This window comes from Neopelma chrysocephalum, unplaced genomic scaffold (assembly GCF_003984885.1).
Source record: "Neopelma chrysocephalum unplaced genomic scaffold, ASM398488v2 Primary Assembly neopelma1_283, whole genome shotgun sequence".
Taxonomy (NCBI): Eukaryota; Metazoa; Chordata; class Aves; order Passeriformes; family Pipridae; genus Neopelma; species Neopelma chrysocephalum.
Window position 1 is genome coordinate 752,592 of NW_020897945.1, and position 13,072 is coordinate 765,663.

Below are 13,072 nucleotides of genomic sequence, written 5' to 3' on the forward strand. Positions count from 1 at the left end.
CAGGGCTGCGGCGAGTGGTTAATGGAGAGCAGACACCACCGGGCCGGCGTCGCTGACAGGATTCTCTCTCCGTGCCCGTCTCCGTCTCCGCCTGTCCCTTTCCAGGGACCGCAATTACATTCCCTGCTGGTTGCACATTTGGTATCCAAATGCCGGCCATGCGCCGCATCCTAATGCGAGGATGGGCTGGGGGTGAGCGGAGCTGCCGGAGGGTCGGACGCTCCCCGGGACCCCCCCCTGTGTCCCGGGGTGTCCCGGTGGGGGGGACACACAGAGGGTGGGGAATGGGAACGGTCCAGGGGGTGAGAGATGCCCTCGGGTCCCCTGGAAAGCTTCAAAAGTGCTGCTGTGTATAGAAATACACATATATTTATATACACGTATATTTATATACATATATGTATTATGTTTGTATATCTCTGTTTCTTTATAGGTGTGGGTGTTTATACAGCCCCCCACATAAATACACTTTACACACACAAATAATCCACTGCCAAACACCCTCCGTGTTCCTCCGTGCGTGGCTGTGCCACCCTTGTGTGACATTCACCTGGAATTCCTACCTGGGCGCTCTGGGACATACCTGGGTGTGGGTTTACCTGGCTCTAGGCACAGGTTTGTCTGTCTGTCCAGCTGTGTCCGTCCCACGTGCCGTGGCTGGAGCTGTACCTGCCTGTGCCTGACAAGGTTCAGCTGCTGGGTTGGCTGGAAAATTGCAGCAATTGTTCCTTAAATAGCTCCTCGTTCCTGATGGTGACAATTTCGGTTCTTTTGTGTTAGATATTAATCATGATTTTTGAGGCTCTGTTTTGATCCGAGCTGGTTTTCCCCACTCGGGGCAGAGATCCTGCCCTGCTTCGTTGGATTTAATGGGATTTATGGAAGGCGAGCAGCTCGGGGTGCTGTTACCTTCAACCCCTAAAAGGAGTTTTAATTCCTTTTCCCCCTTTGCCACGACCCAACGCTCATCCCGGTGTCTGGGCGCTTCCCTCTACCTGGAGCATCATCCCAAGAGCAGGACCAGCCCTGCTTTGGCCTCTGTGGGTGTAGGGAAACGCCGCTCCAAGAGTCCAGGCTGGATCATCGCTTGGACTCGATGGTCTTGGAGCTCTTTTCCAACCCAAACGAGTCCACGATCCTCCGGAGCTGGAGAAGCACCAGGGTGAGCCGGTGGCCACCACGGCCACTTTGGCCTTTGCCAAGTGAATTCTGGAGGCATCTCAGGGGCACCCCAGAGCCGGGGCTGCGTTTGGGGGTGTTCTGTGTGGACACAGACTCTTTGTCACCAGCCCAACCCTCCCCCTGGGTGCCGGATTTGGGGATCCCGTCGCTGTTCCCACCAGCTGGGTGGGAGCTGAGCTGGGGGGCCGGTGCCCATGGGGTGTGCAAGGGCTGGTTTGATCCCAGCAGGAAAACTGGGAAGGGCCGAGGCTGGGAGCAGGCAGTGGGATGGAGCCCGTGTCCCAGCTCCGTCCCAGCCTGTTCCCGGGTGGTCACACTGTTGTTATTTATTTATTTCTCCTCCCTCGCTCCCCCTTGGCTTGTTGCTGCCGCTGTGCCTGGGCTGCTAAAGAGCTTCCCATTGTTCCGCAGCTAATTACCTCCTAATGAGGCTCCCGGCTCAAAAGCCGGGCGGGAGTGGGGGCTGGGGGGGGGGGACTGGAGGGGCTGCGCTCAAGGGGTGAGGGCAGGGCTGGGGTCACCAACAGGGTCACCAGCGGGGTCACCGCCGGGGTCACCTTTCCCCCCGGGATCACCCGTTGGTGGGGAGATCCATGGCCATGGAGCTTCATCCCGAAGGGCAGCTGGGAAATGACTTTGCCAAAATTCCCGTACCGAGTGCCAAACCCGGGGAGAAAGGGATGCCCCGTGGATTTTGTCCAGGTGGGGCTGAGCTGGTGCTCGGCACAAAGCCCGGGAGGGTTCCCAGTGTCTCCCTTGGTGTGACGTCTCCCCCCCAATCCTGTCTGGGATGTGTCACCTTCAGGGCACGTCCTTCATTTTGGAAGTGGCTTCAGCCAGGGTTCCTCAAAGCTCATCCCGTCTGTGTGCCGGATAAATCCTGCTGTGCTTCACCTTCCCTCTTGACCTTATCCCATCCCGACCTTATCCCATCCCTCGGTAAGAGGCTGGGATGAACCCTGATCCCTGAATGGGGTTCACCACTTGGGCTGGAGGGAGCCAGGCAGTGTCAAGGAGGGTCCTCCTCCCCCATGGGACACGGAACAGAACTTTGGGTTCCACACCCCAGATCCTGTCCCTGCCCCTGGAATCGTGCGTGTCCCTCAGGGCGGCGGCGGCTCCTGTGGCTCCTCTGTGTGCTGGACGGCAATGCCACAGAACGTTTTGGGCGGCAAAGAGGATCCTTCTCCAAAGGGATTGGGAAGGCCCCCCCGCCTCTGCCCCGCTCCGACTGAAACCCGCCTTTGTGTCCCCACGCAGGATTGGGGGGGCCCAAAATTCAGAGGGGGACGAGGCACTCAACGCAACAACAGTGGGGAAAAATATTCCAGAGGAGGAAAACTCACTCCCTGGAATAATAATGAAAATGAGGGAATGAGTTCCGGTGCCTGGGGCAGGGAGGGGTCCCAGAGTGAGCCCGTCCGAGGGGATGGAAGTGTGGAGGCAGGAGAGGCACTGGGCTGGACCCCTGGTTTTGGGGTCACCCCTGTCCTGCCCAGCTTGCCCATGGATCGATCTCCGGCTGCGGCAAATCCCGGGATTGATGGCGCTTGGTCTGGTGAAGCCAATCGGCACCAGGACCTGTGCTCCTGTTCCAGGTCCCTCTTGGATCCATTCAACATTTTCCTTTGGGTCATTCACAGAGGGAGAGGGATTCGGAATTGGGGATTTAGGCTCCATTTCCTTTTTCAATTCCTCCCCCTTTTAAATTTTTCCTTCCCAAGGCGCAGTGGAGCGGAGGAGCAGAGAGCGGTGCTGCTGCTGGGGGAGGGACGGCCACAGAGCTGAGCCATGTCCTGGTGGGGCTGTGCCATGGTGGGATCCCGTGGGATACACCTGTGCTCTGGTGGGATCCTGTGGGATACACCTGTGCCGTGGTGGGATCCTGTGGGATACACCTGTGCCGCGGTGGGATCCTGTGGGATACACCTGTGCCATGATGGGATCCCATGGGTACATCCCTGTGCTCCCTCAGCACATCAGCTCTTCCCAACCTGCCAGTTTTGTGCTTTCGTTGACATTTCCCCCCGGCCCGGCCTCGTTTTGTGGGATTTCCCAGTTTTCCCTGGGAGTAGCCGTGACCCCGGGCACACGCGGCACAGACGCCGGCGCTGCCCGCGCCGTGTCGGTCCCACCGAACGCCCGCCCAGCACCGCACCCGGAGCTGCTGCTCCCCGTGGGTGCGGCAGGGAGTCTGCTGGCATCGGTATTCCCACCACCGGTATTCCCACTGCCGGTATTCCCATCGCGCTGCCGAAACCTTCCCAGGATCCCCCGAGTTCCAAACCATTGCTCGGTCCCCCTTTATTCGCCTGCAGGAATGGGGTTTTTATTTCAGCTCCTTCCCTGCCCTCCCCGAAAAACCCCAGGAACCCAACTTTGGATTTCAGATTTTTTTTGTATCAAATCCAGACCTCTCCTGGCTCCGATTCCCGGCGCCATTGACTTCGGGGGAAAAAGGGGGAATAAACGGGAATATGGGTTTTTGATGGCCCAGAATGGGGAAACCCCATTCCATCCCCAGCTTCTTCCTCCTCCCACCACATCCCAATTGTCTCCTATATCTGTTTCCTTGGCGTTCAGCCGAATTTCCCTGGAAATATTTTGCTGTTTCCCCCCACACAACCAAGTTTGGTCGGATTTTTTTTTTTTCCCCCTGCAGAAGAGGAGGAATTATCCGTCTCGGTTTATTTTTCCTTGAACATTACACGGGAGCAAAACTCACCCATGTGCTGGGAAAGAGATAAAGTGTTTAGACAGCAAATACAAATATTCGGAGCACTCAGCCCGGCTACAGCTATTCCTGCCAGGATTCCGGATTCCGTGCCGTGTCTTCTAGGGGGGTTTTATTTAGACTGTCTTATTTTTTCTATTTATCAAAAGCCCTGTTTATATTTGCAGTAAAATCAAATCAGCCTGACCCTGTAGAGAACTCGAAAAATCCCAATTCTTTCCTTTTCCAATCCTGTTTCCGCTGAGGAAGAAAGCCCCTGGACCTCGTGCCCTGCACAAAATCCAACCGCGACGGGATTATTCCGGCGGCTGAGCTTCTCCGCAGGCGCTGGGACGGCGCCGGCTCCGCGCCCGCCCCCCACAAACCGGGATGTGGGGATGCTCCTGTGGAGGTGGGGATGGAGCTGGAGCCCCCGGGGGGTTCCCGTGGGATCTAGGGGGGCACAGGGCCCCTCGTGCCGCAGGTTCCAGCTGCGCGTGGATTTATTATTTTGATTTTATTTCAATACTAGATCAATATGAACGCTGCTCCTGGGCAGCATCCCGGCTGCATCCCGGTCTCCCCTCAGTGTCCCGGTCCCGCTGGGGACCCCGTGGATGTCACCGTCCCCCTGTGCTGGGTGCTGGTGCCGTCAGGAGCTGAGGGAAGCTCTTTCCCAGCCGGCTCGATAATCCCAATTATTATCTGGATTCTCGATCAGGGTTGCTTATTAAACTTGGCACCGCTGGCTTTGCCGTTCCGGCCGCCTGCCTCGGCAGAGGGATTTATCTCCTGCCGGCTCGGGAAGGAAATTGAGTGGAAAAACACGGGGCAGAGCCCCCCGGGACGGGGAGGGGGGGCCGGGGGTACCCGGCTTTCGAAGGGCCGGGAATGCTGGGACAGCCCCGACGGATCCGGGGCGATGCCGGCTCGGGATGGTGGAACCGCCTGGGCCGTGTCCGTGTGTCTGTTTCCATCTGTCCATCCCCACCCTGTTCTGGGATGGGTGTTTTTATTCCAAGGTTATTTTGGAATGGTCAGTGCTTTAGTGTGATGCGTCAGCGTTACTGAAGTGTCACTATTTTCCCTTTTCCCTGAAACCCAAGGGACCCTTTCTCAGCCCCTCTCCCGCTTCATCCCAGCTTTTCCCACATCCATGCCTTTCTTGCTTCCCATCCCACAAACCTTCCTGGTTTGCTCACTGACCCTTCTTCTTGCATTTCTCCCACAAACTGTGCTTTATTTTCACCTGACATGGTACCGGAGCCGCCCGAGCCTGAGCCGATGTGCCGGCCCTTCCAAAGGGGCTTTTCCCAAATTTCATCCCGTTCTCAGAGCAGTCAAGTGGAACATCCAGGGGAGTGGGGGTGGGAGGTGGGAGAGGTGCTGCTGGAGAAGATACTCTCCTGGAGAGTTTCCCTCCCTCCTGGTGTTTGGATGTTTCAATTTTCCCGTTGTTCTCCTCCGCTTTTTCCTGCCCTTCCACCATTTTCCTGCATTTTAAAAAAAACTGCTTCAAACCCTGTAACTGGAATTCCCTCTGTCTGTGTGTCCAGCCACTCTCCCGCCCCTGGGTGAGCTCCCTGCTCCCGGGATCCCTGTTTTAGGGTGGGGGCTGTGCCGTGTCCCAGGGACTGTCCCATTGTTGTCCAAGCGCTGTCGGATACAGCACCAGCACACGGGAATTCTGGCACCAGCTCCGGCTGCAAATGCTGGTCAAAATGGTGCTCCTGTTTGTTTCCAACACAGAATCCAAGGCTGTTTGGAATGGAAATGGCTTCTGGCTCCAGGCCCCATCCAATGCCATCTCCATTGGATCTCCGTGGGGTCACAGGGATTGGTTTGGCCGGAGCTGGGGAGGTGCCGAGTGGGACATTGGGATCATTCCCCACTCCACAGCCCGGCATCGCTCCTGGCCCCATGAGGTTGAATTTAAGGCTAAATCGGGAAGATTGGGAACAGGTTTGGGAACAGGGATCACCTTCTGCTGCAAGGTGTGTGCTCCGGAGGCAGCATCCAGCCCAGCCAGTGCTGGCATTCCTAACACTCATCGCCACGAGTGACCTTCGTCTTGGACCAACTCCCAGCTTTCCCTGCCTGCGGTTCCTGGCATTCCCAGCTCTCCCTGCCTGCACCTCTCTCTGTGGTAGTTCCTGGGGTCGGTGGCCCTGAGTTCCAGCCACCCAACTGCTGCCTCTCCGGGCTCATCCCGCCGCCATCCGCAGTTGTTCGTTTTCCCTTGGTTGTTCCCGACGCTCTCTCCGGCGTTGGGATATGGAGTGCCGGCAGTGGGAGGTGTTGGGGGCTTGGTGTCCCCTAGACAGCCAGGATCTGGACTCTGGGAAAACCTGGTCTCCATTTCAGAGCTGATTAATAACAATAATAGTAATGATAATAATAAATCATAATGTTGTGTTTTACAATAGAAGGCTTTGGATCAGGAGCAGGGACACTCATCCTGCGAGCTGGGGCGATCCTGGATCCGGCTTCCAGCTCGTTACATGGAGACAAATGGCTTCTCCCTCCCCCAGCCTCAGTTTCTCCGTGGCTAAGGTGAGGATCTCTGCCAGGGGCTAAATTAGGGAATTAATATTGGTAGAGTGATTGAGAGATGGAAAAGGACATGGCTGTCAGAGTGCCCGCACCCGGGAATTTCTGCTGGGAGCGGTGCCGGTGGCGTCGGCAGAGAAGCCCCTTCTTTGTGTCCACGGAGCCCAGGGCTCCACGAGGAGGGACTGGAGCCCCCCAGCTCCTTCCACACTGGTTTGGGGTCCGTGTGGGGGCACGGTGGCTCAGATCCATGGCTGGGTCCGGCATGCATCCTGCATCCAGGTGGTTTGGCAGTGCCAGAGCCCAATTCATTCCGGCCTCTTCCACCCTGTCCCTGCCCCAAAATCCTGGTGTCACCGAGTCCCCGGTTCCTGCCGGCAGCCGCGTTCCCATGGGAAGGGAATCCAGCTGCATGGATCTTTTCTGTTTTTTCCTTAAACATTGTAATATTTGTTCCACGTTATAAATCACTGCCCAGCTCCGTGTGCAGGGAGGATTTATGGGCGCAGGTGGGAGGGACGCGGCTCCTGGGACCTGCTGGAAGGGGTTTGTGGTGACGGTGTCGCAGCGGGGAGAGGGCTCCGGCTGGGGATCCTTCCTGGGGATGTGATGGGAGCAGGGATCAATCCTTGGGGCAGGATGGACCCGGCTGGGCTGGCTGAGCTCGGGACACATCGGTGATGCCACTTGGGTTTTTTCTCGGTGCTGGAAGGGGCTGGAATGGTGGCACTGGCAGGTCACACCCCAGACGGGGGATAAGCCAAAAAATGGGGTTCCAAGGCCTTTTCCAAGTCCGTCAAAGGCCAGTTTAAATCCTGGGAAGGTCTTGCTTTGTCGCCACAGCCGACAGTGTCACTCTGGGAATGTCACTGGGGATGTGGGAATGCCTCCAGGCAGCTGCTGACAAAGGTGACCCCGGAGCGAGGGGGGCCAGGGGGTGTCGGGTGCGTGGTGAGGACGGAGGACAGGGATGGGGTGGGGATGCCCAGCCCTGGAGAGACCCAGCCGGGGCTCTCCCTGCTCCCCGGGGGCTGGGATGGCTCCAGGGGGATTTTCCCTGCACCAGCACTGCCCGCAGCAGCACAAACGAACCAAGTAATTGGCAACATGGAAATATTTTGTGCTCATTAGGCAGCGGGAAGCGGCGGGTGAGGAAGCGGCGGGTGAGGAAGGGGGTTCTCCGGCGGTGTCCTCCGGAGTGGTGCTCTCCAGTGGCATTCCCAGGGGCTGCTGGTGACCCAAACTCCCTGGCTGGGAACCAGGGCGGGGAGCACGGTGTGGAAGCCCCCTGGGATTGGGGGCTGGCAGTGGGAAGCCTCCCTGCCCTGGGGAGTGGAGGGGCCGGGTCCCGGCACCGCGTGATCAGGAGCCCCGTGTGCTGGGAACAGGAGCAAACCACGGGAGCAGTGGGGTCCCAGCCGCTGTATGGGGGGGGCGCTGGGAGGGTCACCCCACATTTTCTCCTAATTACCATAAATCCCACGGGTTAGACGTGGTGACATCGGGTCTCAGCAGCTGCCTTGGAGCTCCCCAGCCCCGGCACTGCTGGTTCCCAGGAGCAGCGTCACGGGGAGCCCCGGGGGGGGGGCTCGGTGTCCCCTCCACCCCCAGCACAGCACGGGAGAGCAGCAGGAGCAGGGGGTGATCCCTGAGGACCCCGTCCCTGCTCGGGGGGTCCCGGTGGGGTCCCCCTTCCATCCTCAGCCACGAGCATGTGCCGGCGGTGCCGGGGCCCCGGCGCTGCCCCCGGCGCGGCGCGGGGAGCCCAGCGGTGCCGCAGGCGGGGGAAGCTTTATGGCTGTAGTTAAAGGGACTTTATGATATTGTATCTGAACAATTGCCGGCTATTATCCGGATCGATGCCGCGGGATTGAGACGCCGGCTGATAACCCAGGCAGGGCTCTAATCGCTTTGAAACCGCGCAGGGCCGGTGGTGCTTTTCCATAAAACCCCTCGGCGGTTTCTGCTTTAACTTCCCGCCCCTGGAACCGCTGGGCTTTTCCCCCCAGGACACCCCCATTTTGGGGTCCTGGTTTGTCCCCCTCTGTCTCACTGCCCTGGGTGGGGACTGGGATGCTGGGACCCGGCAGTAGGGTGGTGGGATGCTGGGATCCGGCTGTGGGGGGGCTCCAGGGTGCCCAGCACTGCTGTGTCCTGCCCTGCTTAGGAGCGAGGGGCAGGTTTTGGGGTCCCCTTCCCACCTTTGGCTCGCGGTGGCCGTGGGTGAGTCACGTCACCTCTGTGCACTTCGTTTTCCGCAGCTGTGGAATGAGGACAATGATACCTTTCCCACCTCGCAGAGGGGTTGGGAGGCTTAATTAGTTAATGTTCGTAAAGTGCTTTGAGGATTAATTAATATTGTGACTCTCATTTTTTCCGATGGTGAAACGCCACTTAAATATCTCCGCGCTGGTTCCTTCCTCCCTGACCCTATAAAGCAAATTCCACCCGGGAATGTCACCGGTCTCTGCAGGAGCCATGCGGCCCTGTCCCTGCTAGGTGTCATCTCCCAGTGCTGAACTGGGAGCCACTGGGGGCAGGAGGCCCCAGGGCTGTCCCGGAGTGTGGGATGTGGCTCCCAGCGTGTCCACCTGGGCCCGATTCTCCTTGGCCAGGCTGTCCCTGCTGGAAGCCATTCCTTTGTTGGGATTATGCCACTCTCACCTCCCTGTGACACTGCTCGTCCCTGCCCAGCCTGCTCAGGCAGCCCCATCCCCAGCGGGCTCAACCTGCTGGGATGCTCCCGTGGGAATCCGCCCCCAGCAAATCCCACATCCTGTGTCCGATCCTGTCCAGCGATTTGGGGCCGGGAGGGAGCTGGGTGGCCAGGCTGGGGGGTGGCCGGTCCCCAGTGGGCTGGGAGTGCTGTGCTGGGCACGAGCCAAAGCACTGGGCAGCTGTTGGCACTGCCACACGGGCACAATCCCGGCTTTCCCGGTGGAAGGAAGCCGTTGGGATCACACCTGTGTGGTGGGATGCGGCTGGCAGGCGCAGGAGGGCACGTTCCGATGTCTCCATTCCCGAGTGCCATTAGTGGGATCGCTGACAGGCAGGTTTGGTGAGATGGTTTCTCAGCAGCAGCTCTGCTCCGTCGCGCTCTCCTGCTCCCTCCTGCTCTGCTGCGGGGACAGAGGGCAGGGGGACAGCAGGGGGCTCCCCGCCATGGCAGTGCCACCCCCCGGCCCTCTGGGGTGTGACACCTGGGATTAGCTCAGCTCTGAGGCCGGGAGGGTCTCGGGCATCCCTGGCCCAGCACCAGGTTTCCTGCTGGGAGCAGCCAAGGGAGGAGCTGAGCGTGTGTCCCAGCTCTGGGTGACCTGCAGGGTCACAGCCACCAGCACTGGCACAAACTGGGGGCGTTTGGCCGTGCTGGAGATGTGTGAATTCCAGAGGGGCTGCTGGGAGGGAGCTGGCAGGGGGACCATGTGGTTCTGGCCGGGATACGATGGAGCCCCCAGGGCTGAAGAATCAGGGACTGCAGGAGAAACCCCGGTTGCAGAGCACTGGAGGGAACTGGGACCCGCCGTGGAGTGAGGGAGAGGAGGAGGGAGGTCTGGGGGGAGCCACCATCCAGTGCTCCCTGGAGCTGCTGAGTGGAGCTGGAGGAGAAGGAGCATCTGGGCTGGGAGGGCATAAGCCCAGGATGCTCCAGTGCTGCTCGATGGCTCCTGTCCCTGGTTGTCACCAAGCTCTGGTGGTGTGATGAGAGGCACGTGCAGGGTCTCAATCCCAGCTCCTCCACGGGGTTTGGGACAGGACAGACCGACGTCAGCGTCCCCACGCCCGGACCCTGCTCCGTGCCGTTAATGACATCCCGGCAATTAATCTGGAACTAATGCAACGATAAAAATAACCTGCTGTCCTTCCGCAGCGCCGCATCCCACCAGCTCAGAGGTGTTTAAAACCCGTTTATCGCCGGATCCTGCTGTCAGCCTGGCAATGGGGTGCCCGGGGTGGCACCGGAGGCCGTGGGGCTGTGACTGGGGTTTCCATCCCTGACCCTCTCCCTGCCTTCTGCGAGGTGTGAACCGCCCCAGCTCCCTCCAGTGCAGAGACTGGTTTACCAAGTGCCAGGTTTTAAATAATCTAAATTACATGAATATTTTATTTTTCTTCTTTCTAGAGTTGTGGAATTCCCAGGGGTTGGTTTTCAGGCTTTTCTCCGTAATGGAGGAGCAGGAATGTGTTCTTTTAATGGTAATTGAGATTCTTGCATCATTGCAGGACTTGGGAAGCTGGATTGGCTTTAAATAACGGGAGTGTGGGGGAATTCAGGTTCTGGCTCCTCAAATGGGTTTCTGAGGTTTTCGGGTGGTTTTCCTCACTCTCACGGAGGTTGGAGGGCCTGGAAAGCCCCATCCCACTGCCCCGGGAACCCTCCCCAAAGCAGGAGGTGACTTCAGGGGGTGACAGGGACCCTGTGGATGGTGGTGTCCTTCAGGAGACCTCTCAGGAATGGCGTTGGGGGTGACCTTCGTCATGCACCCCATCACTGGAGCTGCCAGCCCGTCCTTTCCCAGCCCGTGTGCACCCGGATATTGAAGCTGGATCCTCCCAGACTGAGGTTTGGGGCTTTTATTTTTGGCTTTGTTACCTTCTGCCTGGCACAGCAAGCACCCAGCTGGGGGGACACCCGTCCCGGTGGGCACCCATCCTGTCCTGCTGCAGGGATGCTGGTGGAGCAGGGTTGGTGTCCCTCCTTTGCCGCGCAAGAGGCTGGGATGGTTCTGGAAGGACGAGGATGAGCAGGATGAGGATGGCAGGGGGTGAAGCTTGGCCGCTGTGCCCGGGAGTCCCATCACTGCGAGTCCCAAAACTCTGAGCGCAGGAGTGTCGTGGAATGAGCCAACCCTGTGCCCTCCCGAGCTGCCTCGTCCCCCCAGGGTGGATCCCGGCTCCGTGGGCACAGCACGGCGCTGGCAGGGCCGGTCCCACCGCAGCCGGTGTGGGGTGGTGGAAGGGGCTGCCGAGCACTTTCTGGTTGGGGGAAGCGGTTTCCGGCTGCTGGGGGAAACATCTGGATCCAATTCCCGCTCCACGTGCAGCCGGCTGGGCCGGACCCGCCGCTCCCGCACGGCGTGACGGGAGTGGCTTTGCTGCAGAGGGACCCACCGGGTCCCTGTCCTGGGGTGAGGAGCCGCATGTTGTGTCCCCATCCCCACTGGGAACCCTCCTGTGACCACCGCATCCCACCAGGAGCCCCACCACTGCATCCCCATCCCGTTAGAAGTCCCCTCCACTGCATTCCCATCCTGCTGGGAGCTCCCCTGCTACGTCCCCATCCCACCGGGAGCCCCGCCATCCCGCCCTGGAGCTCCCCTTGCCCCCGTGGCATCGCCTGGGGCCGTCGGTGCCCGTCCCCGGTGTCCTGCTGCCCCGTCCCGGCCGGGGGCTGGGGGGAGCCGCTGCCCGCCCGTGCCTTTTGTCAGCCTGAGAGAAGTTGACCTTGACGCGCGCTGGAAGAGCCCTGCAGCTAATCGTGTTAGAGGTGTCTGACTGCGGCTCGCGCCGCTCTACCTGAGCGGCATCAGCAACGGGGCCGCGGCGGGCTCGGCGCCCCGGCTCAATAATTGATGCGTTTTTTCCTCAGCTCCCCCTTTCCGTGAAAGGAAACCCAAGTGCTGGGATGGATGGCGGGGCCGGGAGGGTGGGACAGGAATGAGGATGAGGGTGGCGAGGGGTTGGGTGCCGGGTGGGATGCTCGGGGTCGGCGTCGTGGATGGGGATGTGCCGAGGGTGCTCTGCAGTCACGTGGAGAAATTGGGGGGGTGGGAGCGACCCCTTGGGTGCCTTCCTGCTCTGTCTGGCTTCCTCCCCATGGGAAGACCCCAGGCACCACGTTTCCACCCGCTTTTTTTGGGAATCTCTGCAGAAACCCTCAAAACCTGCCTTCCCATGGGAGCACTGAGCATCCTCACACTGAGCATCTCCCTTTTCCTTGGGAGCATCTCCTGCTCTGGAGCTGGGCACAGCCCCCTCGATGCCCCCACCACACGCCCCTGCTCTCACCTGGATCCCCATCACTCGGCCACCCTGGACCCCACAGAGGGGACACTGGCCCCAGGTGCCCCCCGGCTCATCCCCCCGTGCCGGGCAGAGCTGTTTTGCCTCCACACAACCCTTCCTCGCTGCCTCCCCCTTTTTTCCCCCCTTTCCCCTCTTAGGCGAGCACACAGGGAAGGGGAGAGATTTTAACCTTCTGCCTGGAACCAATTAAAAAGGTCTTTCCACAGAGACGAAAGTGCTCGTGCACCTTTGTGTGCTGCGAGCGGGGGGAAGAAAGCAGAGGCGGCCTTTGAAGGGGGGGATGAGGTCCCTCCGCTGGGACCCCTCCGGGCTTTCAAAGCCTGCGTTATTTCTTTATTTTTAAATAGCCAAATTAAAGTGCCTCCCGCTTCCTCCCCTCCCCGCTTGCTCATCGTGCACGTGGCCCCCACCAGCCGTGGGGGGGGGATGCGGGCGGGGGGCACAGCTGGTCCAACGTGGGGTCTTCTGGGCGTGGAGGGGGGTCTGGGCACCCCGAAACCCAGCTGGGACCCCGCTGGGATGGGGCAGAGCATCCCTCCTTCCTGCTGGGATTGCAAAGGCCGGCAGTGGGAGGCAGAGGGACCGGCTGGGGGGTGCTGA